Source organism: Astyanax mexicanus, unplaced genomic scaffold (assembly GCF_023375975.1).
Source record: "Astyanax mexicanus isolate ESR-SI-001 unplaced genomic scaffold, AstMex3_surface scaffold_38, whole genome shotgun sequence".
Taxonomy (NCBI): Eukaryota; Metazoa; Chordata; class Actinopteri; order Characiformes; family Acestrorhamphidae; genus Astyanax; species Astyanax mexicanus.
Genome location: NW_026040048.1, coordinates 193,395 through 215,909, shown reverse-complemented (window position 1 = coordinate 215,909; position 22,515 = coordinate 193,395).

Here is a 22,515-nt window from a genome sequence, read left to right as displayed (position 1 = left end):
TGGACTTTTTTTTCCTTTGCTATGAACACTTTGTTTGGGAAAGTGTCTCCAAGTGGGTGGGTGAGTAGTTGGTTAAGGTTGTTTGTGTATACCTATACTTTCTCTATCTCTGTTCTTTTGTTGGATATATTTTTAAAGCCTCAAGTTAACTTGCCATAGTCCTTTATTTTACATCACAGCGACTCTGTACATTTAAAGATGATTGGTATATTATGACGGATAGGAATTATCAGACATCTGAACACAGTGGGGGGATTACGTATTATCTCTTGGAACATTCATGGAATGTCCAACCCCCTTAAAAAGTTTTTGCGTATCTCAAACATCTATCTGCGGACATAATGTTTCTGCAAGAGACTCATATTAGACATTCAGAAAAATCTAGATTGTGTACACACTGGATTGGTGCGATATACCCGTCTACATTCCAAGGAAATAGTAGCAATTTTGGTAAAAAAAATCTATACCTTTCAACTGTGTCTGTCAAATTACAGACCCTGGTGGAAGATATGTCATTGCCTCAGGCTCCATTAATTCAACTCCAATTACGTCAGTTAAAGATTATGGCCCAAATGTTGATAATTCTTTATTTTTCAAAAATGTTTCTAACAAAATACCGCATATAGATCAAAAAATCAAAGAATTCATCACGTCCTGCTGTTGTGACAGACTTCAACATCTTTTTAAATAACACTTTGAACCTTGTTGACATATGGAGGCTTATATTTCCCATAGGTAAAAACTACTCCGTCTACTCATCTGTGTATAAATCCCTCTCTAGAATTGATTATTTCCTCTAAGACTCTAAAATTGTATCATTAGCAAGGGCAGTAGTGAATCATCCTATCTTAATGTCAGAGCATGCACCTGTATCACTTACATTAAATATTTTGGTCAATAATGCTTTACTCAAAGACAAGAAATTTAGTTAAGTATCTGGATGAAAACATTTCATTTGCAATAGTCACAAATGGGTGGATGGGTATATTATAGTGTACGAAATTTCAACCAGAAGAGAATATGCATTGCAATTAAAAATACATAGAAAAAGTGATCATAGAATTTGAGGAAGAGTACAAGGAAGCCCCTAAAACAGAAACACTAAATAAAATACTCACTCAAACATGAGTACAACATCATTAGCTCAAAGCAGATATCCAACCTTATGTTTAAAATTAAACAGAAATATTTAGAACTGGGCAACAAACCGCATACAATGTTGGCGAGGCAGCTGCGCCATATGCAGGCATCTCGAGCTATACATAAAATCAACTCAACCAACAGCAATGTAATTACAGAACCCGTGAAAATTAATCAGCTTTTAAAAGATTATTACACTGACCTACATACCTCTGAATTTAGAGTTAAACCTGAAATAATTAATCGTTTTTTTGAACGCTTCAGTCTGCCCAAACTCAGCAACGAAGCAATAGATGTTCTTGAAGCAGAAATTACACTAGAAGAGCTTAATGAAACCATAAAGGAATTTCCAAATAACAAAGCCCAGGTCTAGATGAATTTACCATAGAATTCTACAAAAAAATCAATAAAAAAACTCAGTCCTCTTCTTCTACGTATTATTTATTATTCACTGTCAAATTTTAAACTCCCCCCATTTTTGTACAATGCCTATATCACCTTAATCCCCGAGGGAAAGCCTCATCATATTGACCAATCTCTTTATTTCCTATTGAAACTAAGCTCATTAGCAAAATTCTAGTTCAATAAAACCATGCAAACATATTTTTGTGTGGTATTAGTTTAAGCAGACTGTGTTTGCCTATTGTTTTGACTTGATGAAGATCAGAACCCGAGTCGCTAGGATCGCGATCCAACACACTATCGCTGCGCCGGCTAGTGAAGTGAGTAACAGCTGGGAAAAAAGGCCTTATAATGAGAGAGGGAGCCCGAGAACGGGCGGAAAAACAGACACAGAGAAGGCGTATAAAGTAAAGTTCGCCAGAGAAGCATTTTATTTTTTTCATTATCGTTCATTACAGTTCAAAGAACCTCATGGCCCAGATGTTTCAAGCCTACATACACAGCCCACCCCACCCCACACAATACACCCCACATCATACCTTGCACACCAGACTACACACACATACACACTCCACACCAGAACCCAAACCATACTCCGCACACCCCTTCCACCACACTACACAAAACACACACTACACACCCCACACACACTCCACTTCCCACCCCACCCCCGCTACACACACACTCCACACCCCACATCACATTGGGGTGCGGATTATTAGGAATACTGTCGAATGTGTGGCTAGTTTATTACAACTGAGATTCGTTCTCGACTTAATACAGGCTTTACGTAATTAGTAAACACAGCCCTGCAGAGTGCTGATTAATAGGAATCCTGTCTAATGTGTGGCTAGTTTATTACAAAGGGCACTGTGGAGTTAAGATAAACAATAATTACATGTTAAAGTTAGCTGAGCTAGGTTACTTTGGCTGAAAACAATATGCATAATTTCTTTTAATAATATTATCTACAAGTACATTTGGCCAGTGAGACAAAAAAGATCATTTAAGATACTGTGCCAATCTTAGGGTTTATAAATGCATTTCATGAACCCACTTTATTATGTCATGTACTCTTAGTGATGGCAATTAAGTAATTATTATTTATTGTCTTTTTTTAATAAATCATCATCACAGTCTCGGATGGACAAATGTATCTACAAAGCGCCATTATGTAGACCCGAGCAAGCAGCTGAACTAACAAATAGCATTTTAAACATGATAGTCACAGACATGCGCCCACTGAGCATGGTGCAGCATGCCGGTTTTAAAGCAATGAGCAACTTTCCATCCTAATTATGAGCTTCTATCAAGAACTTTCTTCACCAAACAAATGGAGAAAAAGTATGTCAAGGCAAGATGAAGCAGGCCCTGCAAGAGGCTGAGAGCATTGCGCTCACAACTGAGAATTGCAACAGAACCATATATGGGGGTGACATGCCACTATCTGGGTAAGAATTGGAAAATAGTGTCCCACTGCCTGACAACAATGCAACTTGAGGAGAGACATATAGCAAATAGCAAATATTGCACAATGAATTGAGGAGGTGATAACCAAGTTTGACACTACAGCAGAGAAAATCAAAGCTGTCGTCCATGACAATGAAGCTAATATTGTTGCAGCATAGAAGATTTTGTAAGAAGGGCATGGATGGGCATCAGTGTGTTGTGCTGAGCACACCCTTAACTTGGTTGTTCAAAGCTCTCTGAGGATTTATCTGGCTATCCCAAAGTGTGTTGCTGCTGCAAGAAGCCTTGTCGAACACTTCAAAAACTTTCATGCGGCAAGTTGAAGGACAAGCAGAAACAAATGAATGTCATAGAGAAGGTGCTGATGCAAGATGTCTGTACACTCTGGAAGAGCAACTACGCCATGTTGTTCAGACTACAAGAACAGAGATGGCTGGTGACTGCCACACTCTCTGATCCAGCAGTGACTCCAAAAGAGAAAGACTACCTGGACCTCAAATCTAAAAACAGTGGCACCTAAGCACTCAAGCAGAACATACAGAGGCCAGAACCTGAGACTGCACCTGTGAGGTCATTCCAGACTCATGCAGCAGAACAGGTCACAGAACAATGGGAAGGACTTACTCCTGAATCTCAAAACATCACCCTGCTCGCTGCTGCTTTGGATTCCAGGTTTCAAAAACTGAGGTTTTTTTCCTGCTGATGAAGTATTCAAGGTGCAAAATGCAGAACGAGCCATGGCAAATGCTGCTGAACAGCAAGTGAGGCAGCCCACCGCATGTACCCATGAAGCATCCAGCACAGAAGCACCAGCAGAATATGCCAAGGAGGCTACATCGTTCTATTGACTCAGACACCCCCACCAGTGATGAAGACCAAGATGAGGAGCTGCAGTACTGTAATGCTGTACAGCAGGAGGTAAGTAAATCATTTTGTTTTTAATTTTTAGCAATCTTTTAGATTGCTTTATAGGACTATTTTTTACCTTCCCTGAAGATGTGCTATGAAGTACTTCCAAATAAGGCATTATACTGGATAGAAAAATCATACTGGTACAGATAATGAGTGTAATAACTGAAGTGCAAAATGTAGATAAACAAAAAAAGCTCAATTTTAATTAATTTTGTTGTCACAATTATTCCACAGGTCTTGATTTATTTTGGAGAACATCCCCTCTCCAAAAAACAGAATCCACTGACTTGGTGAAAAAGAAAGCAGTGCGCTTATCCAACACTTGCAGAACTGGCATTGTCTCTGCTGTGTATTCCAACTACATCCTCGCCATCAGAACGTCTGTTTTCAGCTGCAGGTAACATTGCTTTTAAAAAGAGGGCAATCCTAAGCCATGCTTACCGTCCTGCATTGCAATCAAATGCTCTTTTAAAGGAACACAAACACACACACACAGTGGCTTTGCATTGATTCAGTTAAATCTATTGGTTTAAAGCACTCACAGCAGAAATGTTTGAAACTATACATGCATGGACCTGTTCCTGTTCAGATGTTAGAAGCTAAGATGTTCAGAAGCTAAGATGCACAAAATAAAGCGAATGTTTATGTATTTTTTATTGATTGCCATATATTTTTGATACATACAGTTGAAAGTAATTCAATTTAATTTATTTTTTACTTGTGGTATTTATTTCTTTATTTGTTCTATTTATTTCTGTTTGTGTTTGCAATTTGAATGTACATTGTGAATTTACAAATGTAACTTATCTAAACAAGGAAAACAATTCATTATTAAGTGAAATGAAAGAAACAACTTAGTAACCATCTGACAAGCTTTGTCAAGCTAACTGCCAAACAACACATGCTTCCGTGGCGTACCCCATTTCCTAGTTTTTGTGCGTCCGCACACTTTCACTCCAGAAGCTACTCAGTGTTTTAAAAATGAGGCCCCTGGGCTTCACATAACCTAGGAGGTTGATGGCTCTGTGTCAGAGCATTGTTTATAATTTCTTGCACAGATCAGGCCTTAATGATTGACAGTATTACCGTGATTATGGTCACAAATTACTTTTGCTTGAGTGAATAATTAAATTGCAAATTAAGTGATTCAATTTTTAATTCTGTCATGATACATGTGATGAAAAAATCAAAAAGGTTATTGCATTTTATTTTAGCCATTTCATTTTCAATTAAGATTTTTGACTCTCCTTGCCTCACATAACCCTTTAAACAGCCCATGTAATTAAATCCATCCTGTTCTTTTTAAAATGAACAAATATTCCACACTTATTTTAATGAAATATGCCACAGCAGAACTTATATTATTTGTTTTGGTGCAATCAATTGATACTATTATTAATATTAATATCACTTTTAGTCTGTAAAGACTAATCTCCTAAACATAGAACTACTTTTATTTTGGTAAAAAATATGCCTGCTACTGTGACATACTACACATTAATTATAAAACAGGCCTCATGTTTTTTTCCTTAAAGCCATCTATTCTTATCTAGGAACATTAATAGGCGTTGTATGCACTGAAGTGATTTGATAGTAAATAAATGAGTGTGTACAGATGTAGAGGTGGTCTAGAAGTACATGCATTTAATTCTGACTGGAAAAGTGCTCTCATATTTTCGGTATTAACGCTAAAAAGGCGTTGCACAATTTTCACTCAAATAGTGAAAGAAAGGGTGTGCGTCTCTTTCTGTGGTCCTACTGCCCTGATTATGTAAGTATCTGCTCGCTACCATCCTCCGTTCAAAAGTTATTCGCGCCGAAATATCGAATATCAAAAATAAAACTAACTTTACCGTGGTTACAACCACAGTTTTTACTGAAGATTGTATGTATTCCGTCATATTTAACAAAAATCCAGCATCAACAAGAGCGCTCTCATCTGTTCCTCTTCCCAACAGCGTGCTGCTCTCTTAGGGACCGTGGCACAATTATGGACCGCATCAAAAAAAAGAACAAATCTATTAAACTGTCTCAAATGTGATTTCATGATGGCAAAAACAACAGTACGTTTTACAAACATATATCTCTTACATATTACAAGCCATATTTTTTTAATTAGTCAATTTATTTATATTTTATACAAACTAATGCATTAAAGTTATCAATGAATGTAATAGTCTCAAATCAACTTTATCATGTACAGATATATAATCCTTACATATTACAGGGCTTATTTTTTAATTAGTCCGTTCATTTATTTTATAAAAAGGTTTTTAGTTAAATAAATGCATTAAACTACTAAATCATTAGATGTAATATTCTGAAACCAAATTTATGTTAGTCAGTTTCTTTATTTATAAGTCTCTTATTTTTTTATTTGAAATTCTTACTTCTTATGATCATTGAGTTTAATGCATTTACTTAACTATAAAATTTATTATTAAAAAAAATAAATAAACCTACTAATTTAGAAAATAAGCTTTGTACCATGTAAGAAATATATATATATCTGTAGTTGACAAAGTTGATTTGAGACTAGTACTTTCATTGATAACTGAGTTTAATGCATTTGTTAATAAAGTTGTATAAATATAAATAAATTTACTCATTTAAAAAATAAGGCTTGTAATATGTAAGACATAAATGTTTGTTAGACGTACTGTTGGTTTTGCCATCATGGAATCACATTTGAGACAGTTTAATAGTTTTGTTTTTTGTTTTTTTTATGTGGTCCGTAATTGTGCCACGGTCCCTAAGAGAGCAGCACGCTGTTGGTAAGAGGAATGGATGAGAGTGCGCTTGTTGCGGCTGTATTCTTGTTAAATATGATGTAAAACATATAATCTTCAGTAAAAACTGTGGTTGCAGTTTGTTGTGTTCCTTCATTATAGCAAGAAACCACAATAACAGTGATGAATCTACAATTTGCAAAAATTAGATCTTCATACCTGTCAAGTCTCCCGTTTTGGCCGGGAAACTACCGTATTTTACTCCTCTTTCCCGCTGTCCTCCCGTATTAGTATTTTCCCGTAAATTTCCCGTATTATATTAAAATAAAAAAATATATATTATTGAGGAGACAGGGAGCTGACTGCTCTGTGTCTCTTAACCAATCGTGCAGCCGGTTCAAGGAGAAAGTCCCGCCTTTCAGGAGAAACAGCCAATCAGCTTGCAAAGGAGGGTCAGTGTGGGGAAGCCACAGGCAGCTAGTCGGAGCAGCTGATGTTAAAACATATCTGGATATACAGCGATTTTTCTAAAAGAAATGGAACGGTAGGCTAATCATGTAAACTGTGATGAGATTTTTCTGATAGCTGCTTAAAAATACTCGTCTCTGAAATAAAACACACAGATTAAACCTTTTAAAATAAAAAAAAAATACAGCTTGAACTAGAAATGTTAAAAATGAACTAAACTGGGGTGGGTTTCCCAAAAACGATCAATCTTAGCGAATAACGAACGAAGTAACGAATGACGTGAGTAAAGAACGAGCCAGTTCTGCGAGTGTTTCCCAAAGAGCTTTGCAACGTGAAAATTAAAGAACGAGGTTAAAGAACGTCTTTGTTGACTCCTCCCCCGAAACAGCGCGCTCAATCGAACCACAAATATCGATTCAACACTGCCTATATGAAGTAGTTATTCACTATGACACCCTAAAAACGTAGAAATGTGTTAACAACATTATACTCCTAAAGATACATATGACTAAATAAATACTCGAAAATCGAATCTATTTTAAAACATTAAATTTATTTTTTTAATTTTTAAAACTATTATTGTTAATATATATTATATTAATAGATACTATACTAACATTATTAATAGTAATATTGATAGTAATATTAATTTATTATTATTCTAATTATTAATATTATAAAAATAATATAATAATATACATATACGTATGTTCCTGTATATATATATATATATATATATATATATATATATATATATATATATATATATATATATATATAACATATTTCTGTTGGTTTAAAATGTAAATGTGTATATATATATATATATATATATATATATATATATATATATTTAACCAACAGAAATATGTTTTGTACTTTATACTGTGAAGCTCCAGCTCATCCTAAATCAATGGGTTTATGTTAGGGGATTGTTAATAGTAATTATTAATAACATTAACATTATTAATAGTAATATTGATAGTAATATTAATTTATTATTATTCTAATTATTAATATTATAAAAATAATATAATAATATACATATAGTTATGTTCCTGTATATATATATATATATATATATATATATATATATATATATATATATATATATATATATATATATATATAAACATATTTCTGTTGGTTTAAAATGTAAATGTATATATATATATATATATATATATATATATATATATATATATATATATATATATATAAATATTTAACCAACAGAAATATGTTTTGTACTTTATACTGTGAAGCTCCAGCTCATCCTAAATCAATGGGTTTATGTTAGGGGATTGTCAAGGCCATGCACCTTTTTGTTAATAATTCCATTTGCGTCAATTAGTTTTCATGGTTTTAATAATAATCGACAACGTAAAAAAAAAAAATATTGAATGAGACTTGTCCAACTTTTGACTGGTATTTATATATTTGCGAGCTGAAACACCCCAGAGTTTGCCCAGATGAACGGCCACAATGTTGGTTAGAAGCACCTGATTAAGGAATAATATTAAATATTACCTGCACATTCACCGATACCCTTTACAATACGTGTACGTGTGATTAAAGACACCACACCGCATACCAGGGATTTTCCGAATAGCATGGAAATATATTATGTTGTGCTGTAATTCCCGGTCTTGTGGGAACTGTATATAAGTGTGTGTATGCCACATAACAGCCTGATTACAGAATCAACGGACTTGGTGACTTTGCAGCTTTGCTTAGACCGTGAGCATCATCTGCAGGAATTGACTGATTGCATTTCTTGCAGCAGTAATGTCAAGACTTCTATCATCGCTAATCTGCATTTTAATAATTTACTCGTGGGTTTGATTGGCCAATTCCAATATGCCCAGTTAGACTACAAGCCATAGTTGGCATTATAATATAATGTAATATACTATAATATAATTATTATACTATATATAATATAACTATAATATAACTTATTCACTCACTTACTCACTCGTCAACCGCTTTATCCGTTAAGGGACGCGGGGGAGGGAGGGGGGATTTGGGGGGCTGGAGTCTATACCAGCTGGCATCGGGCTGAAGGCAGTATACACCCTGGACAGGATGCCAATCCATCACAGGGCAGACAGACACAGACACATAGCCTGAACTAATTTCTTTGGACTGTGGGAGGAAACCGGAGCACCCGCAGACACAGGAAATCATAGGCGTAGGAACCGGGGGGGATGGGTGGGACATGTCCCACCCAATATTAGAAACAGTTGGATTTGTCCCCCCCAAAAATGACATCAGTTCGCTCAGATCAGCTGTATTATTAATGAGGAGACAGACCGGACCAATCACGGAGCTGGTTCAGGTATTAAGTCCCGCCTCTCAGTAGAAACAGCCAATCAGCTTGCTGGTTTTGCGGCGCGCGGAGCAGAGGCAGTTTGCTGTTGGGGAAGCCCCGCCCCCTCGCTGTGAGATTAAGCAGCGGGATCGGGATGCAGCAGCTTCAGCTGATTTTAAAACAGAGATGGATATACGGAGATTTTACTAAAATAAAAAAGGTAACGATAAGCTAACCACGTAAACTGTGATGATATGTTTCTGATAGCTGGTTAAAATACACGTCTCTGAATCAGCACACAGTTTAAACTCACTGTGATTAATAAACTGCAGCTGTGAGGGTGAGTTAGTTTATCTTTGAAATGAGCTAGATTGGGAGTCAAGGTTAAAGAAAAAAAATAAACTATATATGTAATGTTTCCCTGTACCTGATCAGCTAATCACTTTCATTTTCAAACTGTTTATTCATTTAGGATTACAGGACTTAGCTATAATGAACGAAAATTAATTTAGCTAACTAGTTATCTAGAAGCTGGATGTAGAGGATAGCCAGAACTTAGTACAGTACTTTAAGTTGGTAGTTTAAAGCAGTTACTTAACCCCGATCACTGCCCTAAACTAGTGTTTTCCACCTGATCCAGCTGATCAGCTAATAAACATTTACTGAGTTTACCTGTTAAAATCCTTTAGCCCCCTATGGAGCCTAAATTAATCATGTATATCCACCAGAGAGAGCTCTAGAATATGCAGAACATTGTTAATATGCAGTAGAATATGTAAGAACTGGGTTGAGAAACACTGCTGTAACGTGACTTCTGTTCATTTGTAGTTCACAGTAAGACCACTTATCCTGACGTTTGTAAAAATCTCTATGAAACGTAATTACATTCTTTTACATAAAAGGACACCATCTTAAGAAGAGCTCTCAGTAGAAAAAAATAAGAGTGCAGGAGAAAATGTAAATATACAACAGAATTGACAATATTATTTTAAATATTAGGTGATAACTGATATTTTTTGTCATATGTATATAATTCAGACATTGCATGCATAATTTTTCTAACAACAGTAACTGTAATGTGGAGTAACATGTTTAGGTTGTAAAATCACCTTATAATAATAATAATTTACTTTTAATTAATAGTAATTTCCACAAATAGTGTTCTAGGAAACTATTGGGTGGGCTTGGCAAATGTGTCCCCCCCCATATCAAGCCCGCTCCTACGCCCTTGCAGGAAATAATATAATATAATATAATATAATATAATATAATATAATATAATTATATAGTAATATGATTGATTATAATTAATAGTAATGTAATATAATATAAAAATATTAATAATTATATAGTAATATAATTGATTATAATTAATAGTTATATAATATAATTGCTTCAAACACGGAAATTATAATTTTTCTTCCTTAAAATTGGCGGTCCCTGGTGTTTAAGGTGCTGAACTGCAAGTCGAGATCCCCTAAAGAAGCTCGTTAAGAATAACGACTGGGTGAGAGCACTCGTTAATCTGCGAGCGAGTTTACGTAGTACTTTAGTTACGCACGGGTTTGGGAAACACTCTTTAATTAACGATCAATCTTAAGTACGAGTTAACGAAGTTCTTAGCGTTACGAAGCCTTCGGGAAACCCACCCCTGATCAGGGGTGGAGTGATCAAAAGATTCAGTTTGCAGAATTTGTGCACCTTTTGTTCAATTTTAAATCCATTAAATAAATAAAAAATATATTATAAAAAAGAGTGCATTTATGCCAAAAAGACATGAAATCTTAACTTTTAAAAAAATATTTGGAAAAGTGTTTTTAATTTGGCTGTATTAAAAGAATGACATGTAGGAATGTCCGCAACATTTCAGATTCTGATAATCTAATTGTGTGTAAGTGGTTCACATGTCGTTATTTTAGATTTTTTTTGTAAACCTGTCTTAAAATGTAAGGGATACTGAACCTACGTTGGGCTGGTGGGACGGCTTTAAGCGGACAGAGGAAAATATCCCTTATTTTTTAATCTAAAATTTGACAGGTATGTTCCTAGCAGAGAATGAAAGTTGCACTGTCTCCACAGCCTTATATCAATCTCAGACTGTGGCACAACAGCGAACCGAGATTTCAAAATAAAAGTCTACTGTGCGCTCTACCACCTGCCCCAATAGAACCTTACGGGGGAGTTCTGCAGCAAACACCCTACTCAGTCTCTAACAGTCGATCATTTCCCTTAGATCAGAGCCTTTTCTTCTAAACCACGTGACTTTTTGTAAATTCCCCTTTCTCTCACCACTGAATAGCAGTTTGTCTACAGGATGTAATCAGACCTGGGGTGCGTTTCCCGATAGCGATTGTTCTTAGGGATTTAAGAACAACTTTAAGAACGACTTAACTTTAAGAACGCCATTTTTCCGACTGTTTCCAGAAGCCACTCTTAAGTCTCCATACTTACGAAGGACCTTTAAGTAGCACTTTGGTGGCTCCGCCCCCGTGTCTGTGAGGTTTAAGGCAAAGCCAGATGAAAACTAGACCACCGATTTATATACAGTTCTTCATTATTAAGCCACAAAGGTATAATTTTGTATGATATAAAAAGCCAAATAAAATATATTTACTTATAAGTAAATAACATTTATAAAAAAATTTCACTTGCAATTACACGTCAAGCCTATAAATAGGCACACAATTGACACATCATTCCTCAATCTGGAAGCATGTCTACCCGACCACGCAAACGTAATTTCTCACAAGACGAACTAAGCCACATGCTGGAGGAAATCGAAAAGAATCAGCAAATACTCTTTTCTAAAGCTCGGGGAAGTTCAACAAACAGAGAAAAAAGGCAAAAATGGGAGGATATTGGCAAAAACATAAGTGCATGTAGTACAATCCAACGGACAGCGATGGACATAAAAAAAAAATGGCATGACTTTTCCAGTCAAGCAAAAAAAAAAGGAGCAGAAATACGGAAAGAGAGGGCTAAGACTGGTGGGGGTCAGTCATCTATACCAGCCCTATCTCCTGAAGAGGAAAGAGCTCTTGCAATACTAGGGCCAACTGCAACCAGAGGGATCTCTGGTGGGGTAGATGTGTGTTCAAATGAGTTCCCATCTACCCCACCTCAACCTACATCCCCTGTACATCCCTCATCAGCATCAGACAGTCCTGCATCATCTCCTGGCCCTTCCGTTACACAGACTAGTCTTAGAGCTCCACCTACTACAGAGACCCCCCGAAACACCTGTGCCTGTAGTGAGGAGTTAATTTTAATAGAAAGAGAACGACTGAACATTGAAAAGGAGCGGCTCCAGTTAAAAAGGGAAAAGCTGCAACAGAGGGAGAGCTGGTGGACCTGAAGAGAGCTAAACTTGAAATAATGGCCAAACAGCTTTCTGTGGCTGAATTTCAGCTGTCCAGGCCAGCTATCTCCGTTCCCATCATACTGCCCTCTGAACAAGGTAAGATACTTCTGCCAAGTAATAATAGTGTACATATAATTTACTGATCTCTCATATATAAAATGTAATCATACTAACAATATATTTATCTATATCTTTAAAATACTTTACAGTTTTGTGTTCATTAACTTAAAGATGAACCTTTTCTTCCAGACCCCAGTTCCACTGAAAACCCACAGCAGATATAAAAAAAGATGCCAGGACAAGTTTGTTTTTTTTCAGTTTAATGACTGTTTCATTTATTTATTTTGTATGTAATATGTTGGACTGTAAATAAAATGTGAATATTTTGAAAAGCAAAATGTGTGAAATGAAAACTAAAATAAAAAATTACACAAACAAAAAGAAGTCTTGCATCCCAAAGACATGTTATTTCCAGTAAGTTAAGTAAACACATCCCTAATGATTTGCATCCGTGCTTGCCAGCCAGCCTGGTAAAGTCCTTCTCTCCTCATTCCTGGTAATACTTCAGGAACATTTCCTTTCTCTCTCTCCTCATCATCCTCCTCATCTTCCTCACTCTCTTCATCAGGAAGGTGTATACCAGCCTGCACCGCAATGTTATGAAGCATAGCACATACAACAATTATGGCACAGCTGCGTTCTGGTGAACACCGGAGGCCTCCTGATGACTTGTGAAGGCACCTAAAACGCATTTTCAAAATGCCCAAAGCTCTCTCTACAACACTGCGTGTTCTGCGGTGTGCCATGTTGTATCTCTCCTCAGCCTCTGTCTGGGGATTCAGGACAGGAGTATGAATAAAGCTTCGGAGTGGATAACCACTGTCACCCAGGACATGTCCACCAGCAAATGCACCCCGGCTTGCCATCTGACACACTCCGGAATTTGCCCAAATGAAGGAGTCATGAGTACTTCCGGGCCATTTGGCCACAATGTCAGTAAAGAGGCCTTGGTGGTTACATATGACCTGGATATTTAATGCAGAGTAGCCTTTACGACAGGTGTAGATGGGGCTCAAGAGGCTGGGAGTGTGTATGGGGATAAGTGTACCGTCCACCACACCAACAATTCCAGGAATGCTTCCAATTGCATGAAAGCCTATTTTTGTTCCTTGCAATGCATCCCTGGTACGTGGAAACGTAATGTATGTTGGTGCATGGCGCAGGAGCGCTTTAGTGACAGCATGCACACATTTACATACAGCAGCTTTGCTTAGGCCATAGGCATCACCCAGAGTCTGCAGAAACCCACCAGTGGCATAAAAACGAAGCGTTGTCAGTAGTTGAATGGTGGGACTAAGTGCATAATTTCTCTTCGTCCGTCTTGTCAGCTCCTCCTGTACTAGACCGAGAAGAACCATGATCTCTTCCCTAGGCAGCCGGTATCTGTCACACAGGACATCATCAGGGAGATCTAGTAGGTCCAGATTTAAACGGCGAACAGCATTGGGACGAACTAACTGTCCTCGTGGATTACGGCGTCTTCTCAAACGGCGTCTCTGATTTAAAAACAGTATTCTTTGGACAGCCGCCATATTCCTCGAATGCGCACCATTATCAGCCTTCCAATTGGTTACTTATATACGTTAAGAAAAAAAATTATTTACTTATTTGTTTACTACTACGACTGTCAGACTGGGGAAAACCGTTAATTTAATCCATATGTGTGTGATATGTGTGAATAAAAATTATATTTGTAGGTAATTGTAACTTTTTCTTCACGTGAATACGATTATTTCAACCATATAATAAACCCAAATACTATGAATAAATATGCGCAGGTTAATAAATTAATTTAAATAGTCTGGAATTTAGTCTTTTTTTTATTGTTTATTTTTTTATAAATACGTATGCTGAATGCATCTTTAAATGCATTTTTTTAAGGATCAAAAGCGGCCTCTTTCGTTTTTGAGTCAGAACTGCACGTGGATTCCACGTTAAGAAGAACTTAGTTATTTACGAGTGGGTCAGACCACTCGTAAAGTTACGAACGAGTTTAAGTACTACGTTAGTTACGAAGGCTTTCGGGAAACGCTCGTAATTTTAAGATTGTTCGTAAGTACGAAGTTACGAAGTACTTAGCGTTAAGAACGTTTTGGGAAACGCACCCCTGATCTGAAGAAATTATTCTCAACTAGCATCGCACACAGATCTGCTAGGTTTGCAGTTTTCTTGTCAAATTGGGCTTGTTTGAAAACATAGTCGCAGGTGAAAATAAAAATCTCACAGGCTACTTCTAAATGGGAGAAATGCGTGAGATTGTAGGAGAGAGAAAACAGGGTAATGAAATGGATAAAGGGCATTTTTTTAACTTTGGAGAACACGAAAGTCACAAACAGAAAAACAATGTTTAGTCATCAGATACTACAACAAGAAACACTAATAAATCATTACGGCACTTTTGCAGAAAATATACATATTGAATTTGGTGATTTACTGACCATGGAAATGCATTTTTTAAATTATAAAATAAAGTTATTATAAAACCATTAATAATTACAATATTGTTGATAATATACTGATGCAATATTTATATTTGTATATTTATACTAATAATACCATTATAATCAAAATGTTTCAAAACAGTATGAATTAGAATATACAATAAAAACAGTGCAGTTTTTATTTTCTCTTCTTGTTTTGAGGTGTAGTACTATGTGTTTAATAGGCACATTAAGTTAGATGGGTAGCTAATCCTGGTACAGAGCATTCAAATGGATGATAATCACAAATAAATATTTCCTCAAAAGAGAAAGATGGTGTTCAATGTTTTTTTAGAGTCCTTTTTCAAAAGCTCTATTGCACAAATCAGACACAAGTTTAATATCCACTTACAGTGTTTTTCTGAAGCCATTACAGTATTAAAATCAGCCACAATTCCCTTCTTTCTCCAGGTAACAAATACATTTAGCTCAGTGTGCATTAATATTATCCTTTAAGCTACAGTATTTTATTTATTATGAATAATTTCCATTTACACGTTTGTGCAATTACAATGATTCCAGGTTGTAACAGGTTTATTATAAAAACACGATAAATAATTAAAATGTGTAGGTCAGCATACATGCAATAGCTTTAGGAAGCACAGCATAACTCAACACAACACTGTTCGCTCCAGGTGCTAACCCAGGCGAACAGTACTGGAGAGCCGGTTGCTCCAGGCGCTAACCCGGCAGATGGAGCCAACGAGCCGGTCGCTCCACCCGCTAACCCAGGCTAACAGCGCCGAAAAGCCGGTCGCTCCAGGTGCTAACCCAGGCAGATGGAGCCGGGCGCTCCAGGCACCTGTTGTTTGGATTTTGGCATAGCCAGCTCTTGGAGGACTGTGTACAAAAGGATTTGCACTGCTAGTGATTATGAAAACTGTCTCCATCACAAAGAACAGGATTAAGTGTGCCTGTACCAACAGTCATGAAAATCACACTGGATATCCCCAGGCTGAATTGCGTCAAGCATTTAAGAGGTACATCTGAGTTTTCTATACACTGTTGCACAACAACATAGCAACAGATAACATGGAAGTTTCAGCAAGCATCCCATATAACTATACCTTTATAAGGAGAGTACACTGAATGGAGTATTTTCTCTCCTGGTTATTCACCTCTGTCAAACTGGAAATGTTTTGTTTGTGAATTCAAGGAAAATCTTGAAAATTACCACAAAAAACATCTTCAGTGGAAACGGAGAGATTCAATTTAAATGGAAAAAGTACACTCAGTCTGACGCTTTAGACCACTGGACCACTCGGTACCCCTATTCCACAAATATTAACACAAAATATATTGCATGCCAAAATCCAGTCTAGTTGTATTTAAAAAAATCACTTTGGTCCATGAACTACAGCCTCAAACTTCATAACTGTAGATGTTCAAAACAATAGCAGCAGAACACACTGATTCCAGTCTCCCCTCCAGACAGTTTAAGGCACTCCAAATCAGACGAATAACTTTCCACCTGTAATGGGTTGGAAAAGAGAGTTGTAGAACCCAGTGGCAGAACAGTAGATCTCAAAGCAGGTAAACTCATAATAATATGGAAATAATAATAATAACAAAAATAATAATAATAATAATAACAATAATAATAATAATTAATATAAAATCGTTAATATATATTAATAGGATATATAATGATAATATTATAAATATAACTCTTATTGTTGACCCCCACCCCACACGGGGATCGAACCGAGGCCAACGCTCTACCCGCTAGACCAGCGAGTGGATTGGGACGCGGCCGCTTTATTCGCCTTTAGAAGCCTCCACCGAAAGGGGCGGAGCAATGAAAACAGGTGGAAAACGGGCAGAAAACAAAAGTCACGCCCAGCGTGAGTGAGAGAGAGGGGGAAAATTGTAAATAAAGCCCGCCGGGAGCGTGCGGCTACCTCTTATGGCGCGAGGTAGAGTCTCACACACACACACACACTAGAGAGAAAGGGAGATGGAAGCTATGGAGCTCACTGCTCTACACAATTACACCAAACTCTAAGGAAAAACGGCACTTGCCGTGGATAGAGCAGGGAGGAAAAAGAGAGCCGGAGCTCAGAGAAAATTTGGGCATAGATTCGCTCCCATGAGTGTCAAAGATCCAGCGCCGAGTGGCTATTTGGCGTTGCTCTCGGCGCTGGCCTGGCGCGCCCTCCGATGCCCTGGAGGACACTGCGACCGGGCACCAGCCCTTACACCACCTTACACAGACGCCTCAATTACCTGTCACTCACAAACTCTTTCTGAGCCAGACTCGGCCAGACACGGCTAATTTTATGGCGAAAGATCATAGCTAAGATCTCTGCTGGATGTTTGGCATGTGTGTGTGTTTGCTTTAATAAACCTTCATTTGGAATTGATGTCTGAGTTCTGACCAGACTTCCTGTGGTGAATGCTGTTTACATCGTATCAGCACTAAATCCATACCCAACATATTCATCACTTCACCAGTTCTACAAACCCTCAATTACATTAGACAAATGCCACACACTACAATAAAAACTACATGCAGTTCTAACCTGAACACTATTCACACATATTTTTGGTTGTATGATCTGTATCCCACTGTTATAACTGCATATTACTAGCATGTTAGATGCATTAAAATAATGTAATAGTTGTTTGATTCTCATAGCTTCTTGTAATATTCATTTACACATTGAATATGGTTGTATGATCTACATCTCACTTATATGACTTCAGTAATCAATATGCATTAAATGAAAATGATTTATATTTGCACCAACATGTGAGAGACGAAGTACCCCTACACAGTGTTGGGAAGTAACGGATTACATGTAACGGCGTTACGTAATCAGATTACAAATTATAAGTAACTGTAATCCGTTACAGTTACTGCTTCAGCAATTGGTAATCAGATTACAGTTACTCTGCTAAAAAAAAAGGGTTACATTGCGGTACTTTCCTATTTTTGCTCTTCCAATCCAACACTGACAAAACGCAAATAACATTTTGCGGTGAATACGCTCTGATATGACAGGGAACTGTCTGCCCCTCCTCCCGTCTCGCTGCACACACACACACAGGGAGGAGGGGCAGCGGCTCACAGCGGCTCCACGCTCACACAACGAGACGAAATTAACTGACATTTTGGTCAACGAATAAAAACGAGACGAAAATGTTTGGCAGGGACGAAATCCAATCAGAACTGATTTAGGTCTGTGAAAGGTAGGGACCAGTTAGGAAGAGATCCAATCACTGCTACTTTAGCGAAGGTGGAGTACCCGCCTCTCCTGCAGCAGCGCCGCGCGGAATTAAACTGTCGATACGGAGCTCGACTGGAAGTTAACTCGACAGAGTTCAGCAGGGAGAGAGGGAGAGAGAGAGAGGGGAGAGGCGATATATTTCTCTTTTGACGTCGCGAAAAACAAGATAACGTGTAAACCGCGTGGAGCGACTCCATTACCGGTAAAAACACCACTAATCTTTCAGCTTCTGCAGACCAGAGTAACACAGATCTCCATGCAGAGAGCAGCGTTTTAATGCTGATGTTATTTCATGAGCTGATGTGTTTAACTCAGCAGTGCACTAAACCACAGAACTGATACAGAACCCTAACTCATTAAGATCCGATCATCTGTTTAGTCTCACAGTGGGAAAGATATAGCTAGTGTTAAATCAGCAGCAGGTCAGAAAGGAACTCAATAATATAACGAAAATAAAACAATAAAATAAGTGAATCTATGAACCCAAAAGTCTGTGTAAAGTTCCTTACAGCACTTTCTCATAAGTTTCTCACTTTAACTCATGAAGTCTCTCAGTACATCCTGAGAGCATCTCTACAGGACAGTGTGTGAATGTGTGTTCATTTATAGACTGTAGCTACAGTAGGAGTGCTGGAGATAAAACTAGATCCTTTAAAAGTTTTTGCATCTACAGCTCTGTTCAAACTATAATTTAACTATTCAGATGTTTTATGACCTGATTTCTAGAGCAAAATTTTAAATGTAAAATATATATAGTCACACACCTACAATAATAATAATATACATTAAATCATATATAAATATATTTCACTTTCAAACATTAACAATATTACTCAAGTGGTTATTAAACGTTTCATTTTGTATACATGTAGAGTTAATAATTCAAGGGAACTAATGAAAAAGCATTTACATTTACACCCTTTACATTTTAGTCAACTAAATTTACTGTAATTTTAGTCGACTATATTCTTATGACATTAAGTCGACTAAAACTAAAAACATTTCAGATGACTAAATTGTGACTAAAACTAAATACTATTTTCGTCACAAGACTATAACTAAGACTAAATCACAATTTGTTGTCAAAATTACACTGGAGGCAAACCTGCAAATAGATAGCTTACGGTTGTTGTTACATTGTTTGGTTTTAAATGGTTTTATCATCAATTTATAGAAGTGTTTTATAAAATTGTTTGATGAAATGGTTTCATAAGTATTTTTATAGAGTGATTGAAAAGGCTGTTTTATTTGTTTATCTATTTGTTACATTCATTCAGGCTTAAAAAAATGACAATATTTAAAGTAATCCAAAGTAATCAGATTACGTTACTCACTTGAAGTAATGTAACTGATTACGTTACAAATTACATTTTGAGTGATGTAATCAGTAATCTGTAAGGGATTACATTTTAAAAGTAACCTTCCCAACACTGCCCCTACATCTAATAAACTGATTAATCACTTTTTGCCTTTTATAATGATTGTACTCTTGTAGCATCTTAATAAAGTGGGATAATAAATTTACTGAACTTTTTTCATTTTTCTGTAACTTTATACTTCGCACTTTACTACATTATACAGCGTCTGACTTTACTTTTGGTTTATGTGATCATAAAAAAAAACTCTTAAAACAAAATGTACAGTACGGTAACAACGACCACTGCCCACAGTTTAGAACAGGTTTTTTATCTGTTGGACATACAGTACCTACTAGTGCAGTGTACGTAAAATTGTGATCATGTCTGTGCTGCATAATGGAATCGAGAGTCGAGAGTGACACTTGAGTATATCACCTATAATGAGCTGATTAATCAGAGTCTTGTAAAAATTATTAGAGCACATTAGAACTGTAATAAATCATGATACTTTTACGTTGTACTAAAGTACATTTGAATAACTTGAGTACTTTGATACTTTTGTTATTTTACTTAAATGGAGCTGTAACAGGAGAACGTCTGCTTTTACTGGTGTAATAATTTATTTTGGGTATCTCTACTGTAACGTAAATGTATGGTAAGTGTATTTTGCCCAACAATTAGTATATCTTGGTTTTTTTATTTATCACTGCTTGGCTTGACCCACTAGCATTCTGAGTACACTGAGTGTCTGAACAATGATATCACATCAAATAGACCCACCTTTTCAGAGAGTATTTAATAAAACACTCATATCTGGCAATGGTTATACTGCATTTACTGACCCTACTAGTTGTGTAAAATTGTGTTAGCAATATTGATATTGTGTGGTTCACTTATGGTAGTATCAGAGCACAAATGTATCTACAGGTCAGGGTATATATAAACTAGCTTTGTAAAACTTTTAAAAAAACTTTTTCAAAATCAGACATTGCTTTTAAATTGTGGTTTACCACATTCATAAAAAAAAAACTAATGAAACTGACCTAGCCAAAATGTTAGTAAACCAAGAAAAGATATCTGACCATAGGTACATGTTAAACTAAGGTGTGACTAAGGTGTTTTATACTTATGATCAGTTAGTCTGCCTGTTTAAAAGGGGGAAAAGTACACTGAACGTGGAGCACCGAAAGCTAAGGAGAGAGTTTATAGATTATAAAGAAAATTATGGACAAACATGTTAAAGGGTAAGTAAACCCTAAACTGTTTTTTTTTTCATTAATAGCTGAAATGTGTTCTTTTGAAGTAATGAAACATACCAGACCTGCTTAAATAGGAAGAAAAAACTTTCAAAGTGTCAAAAAACGCTTTTACGCTTCACGTCACAATATGCAATATTAGCTAATATTAGCCAGTGAGCTAGCTAGTTTTAGTAGATTTACTGTTTACTCTTTTAGTTTTTATTTTTTATTATTTGACCTGGAGATGAAAATTTCAGGACCTTCACTTGAATCCTAATGCTGTACTTTCACCTACAGAACATCAAACATTTCTGACTGAGGTAATTTTAAGTTACTGGTATCGTTTACCATAGAGCTCTTTGTGTAAGTTAGGTGAGGTCTGAAGACAATTTAACATTGTATGTGAGTAATTCTATCTCAGATAAAGAGATTTAAGATAGCCCCTCAGCACATAGCAAATCATTTATTATCATAGTGTCAACAGAGAGGCTTTCTGAAAAAAAAAAAGTCGCTTGATTCCTAAAACATGTATAATAATCATTAAGGCTTTGTTGTGCTGGATATTTTGCTAAGTACAAAAGAGGAGAGTTTAAATGAAACATTGATACGTCCAATTCACTTCTCCTGGGACATCTCCTGAATTTCTTTTTTTTTAAGGAAGGACAGTGCTCAGCACCCCTAAAACTCTGCTCCTAGAATCACTGCTAGCCTTGGTGTCATTCTGAATAAAACTAAATGGCTCTTATTCGTATTCTGTTCCAGGCTCCATGGTTTTTAACCAGAGTAGAAAGAGGTGATGATGACATTATAACTAGAAATAAAATAAATAGCCATGATAATAATATTGTATTTAATATTACCACACTTTTATTTAATTACACACTCAGCATGAGAAAATCAGTGTACAATCTTGATTTTAGACTGATTCAGTGATTGTTAGTGATTGTTTTTTTCTTTTAATTAAAGTACATATTTAGACAGAGGCTCAAACTGAAAAAATACAATGGCGTTTAATTAAAGTGTAAACCTAAAGCTAAATCACAAATACAGCAAAATACACTGACATGCCAAAAGTCATGAAAAAGTGATATGTAAATTAATCATGAAGTGTTGCCTAGTTGTTTTACAGTAGTCGACTAATCGTGGTTTCCATACCTAAAGCAAAATCAAACTCCGCTGGTGTAGCGTTACAGATGGCAGTCAGGCATTTGCGGAAAAAATTACTTAAAAAGCTTAATTATAACAGGCAAAATCAGACAAGCGTAAAAGCATAATGGTAATAAAAGCAAGGTTCAATATAAGAGACAGATTAACTAAAACACCAGAGCAAAACATAGCCCCAAAAGTGGGAAA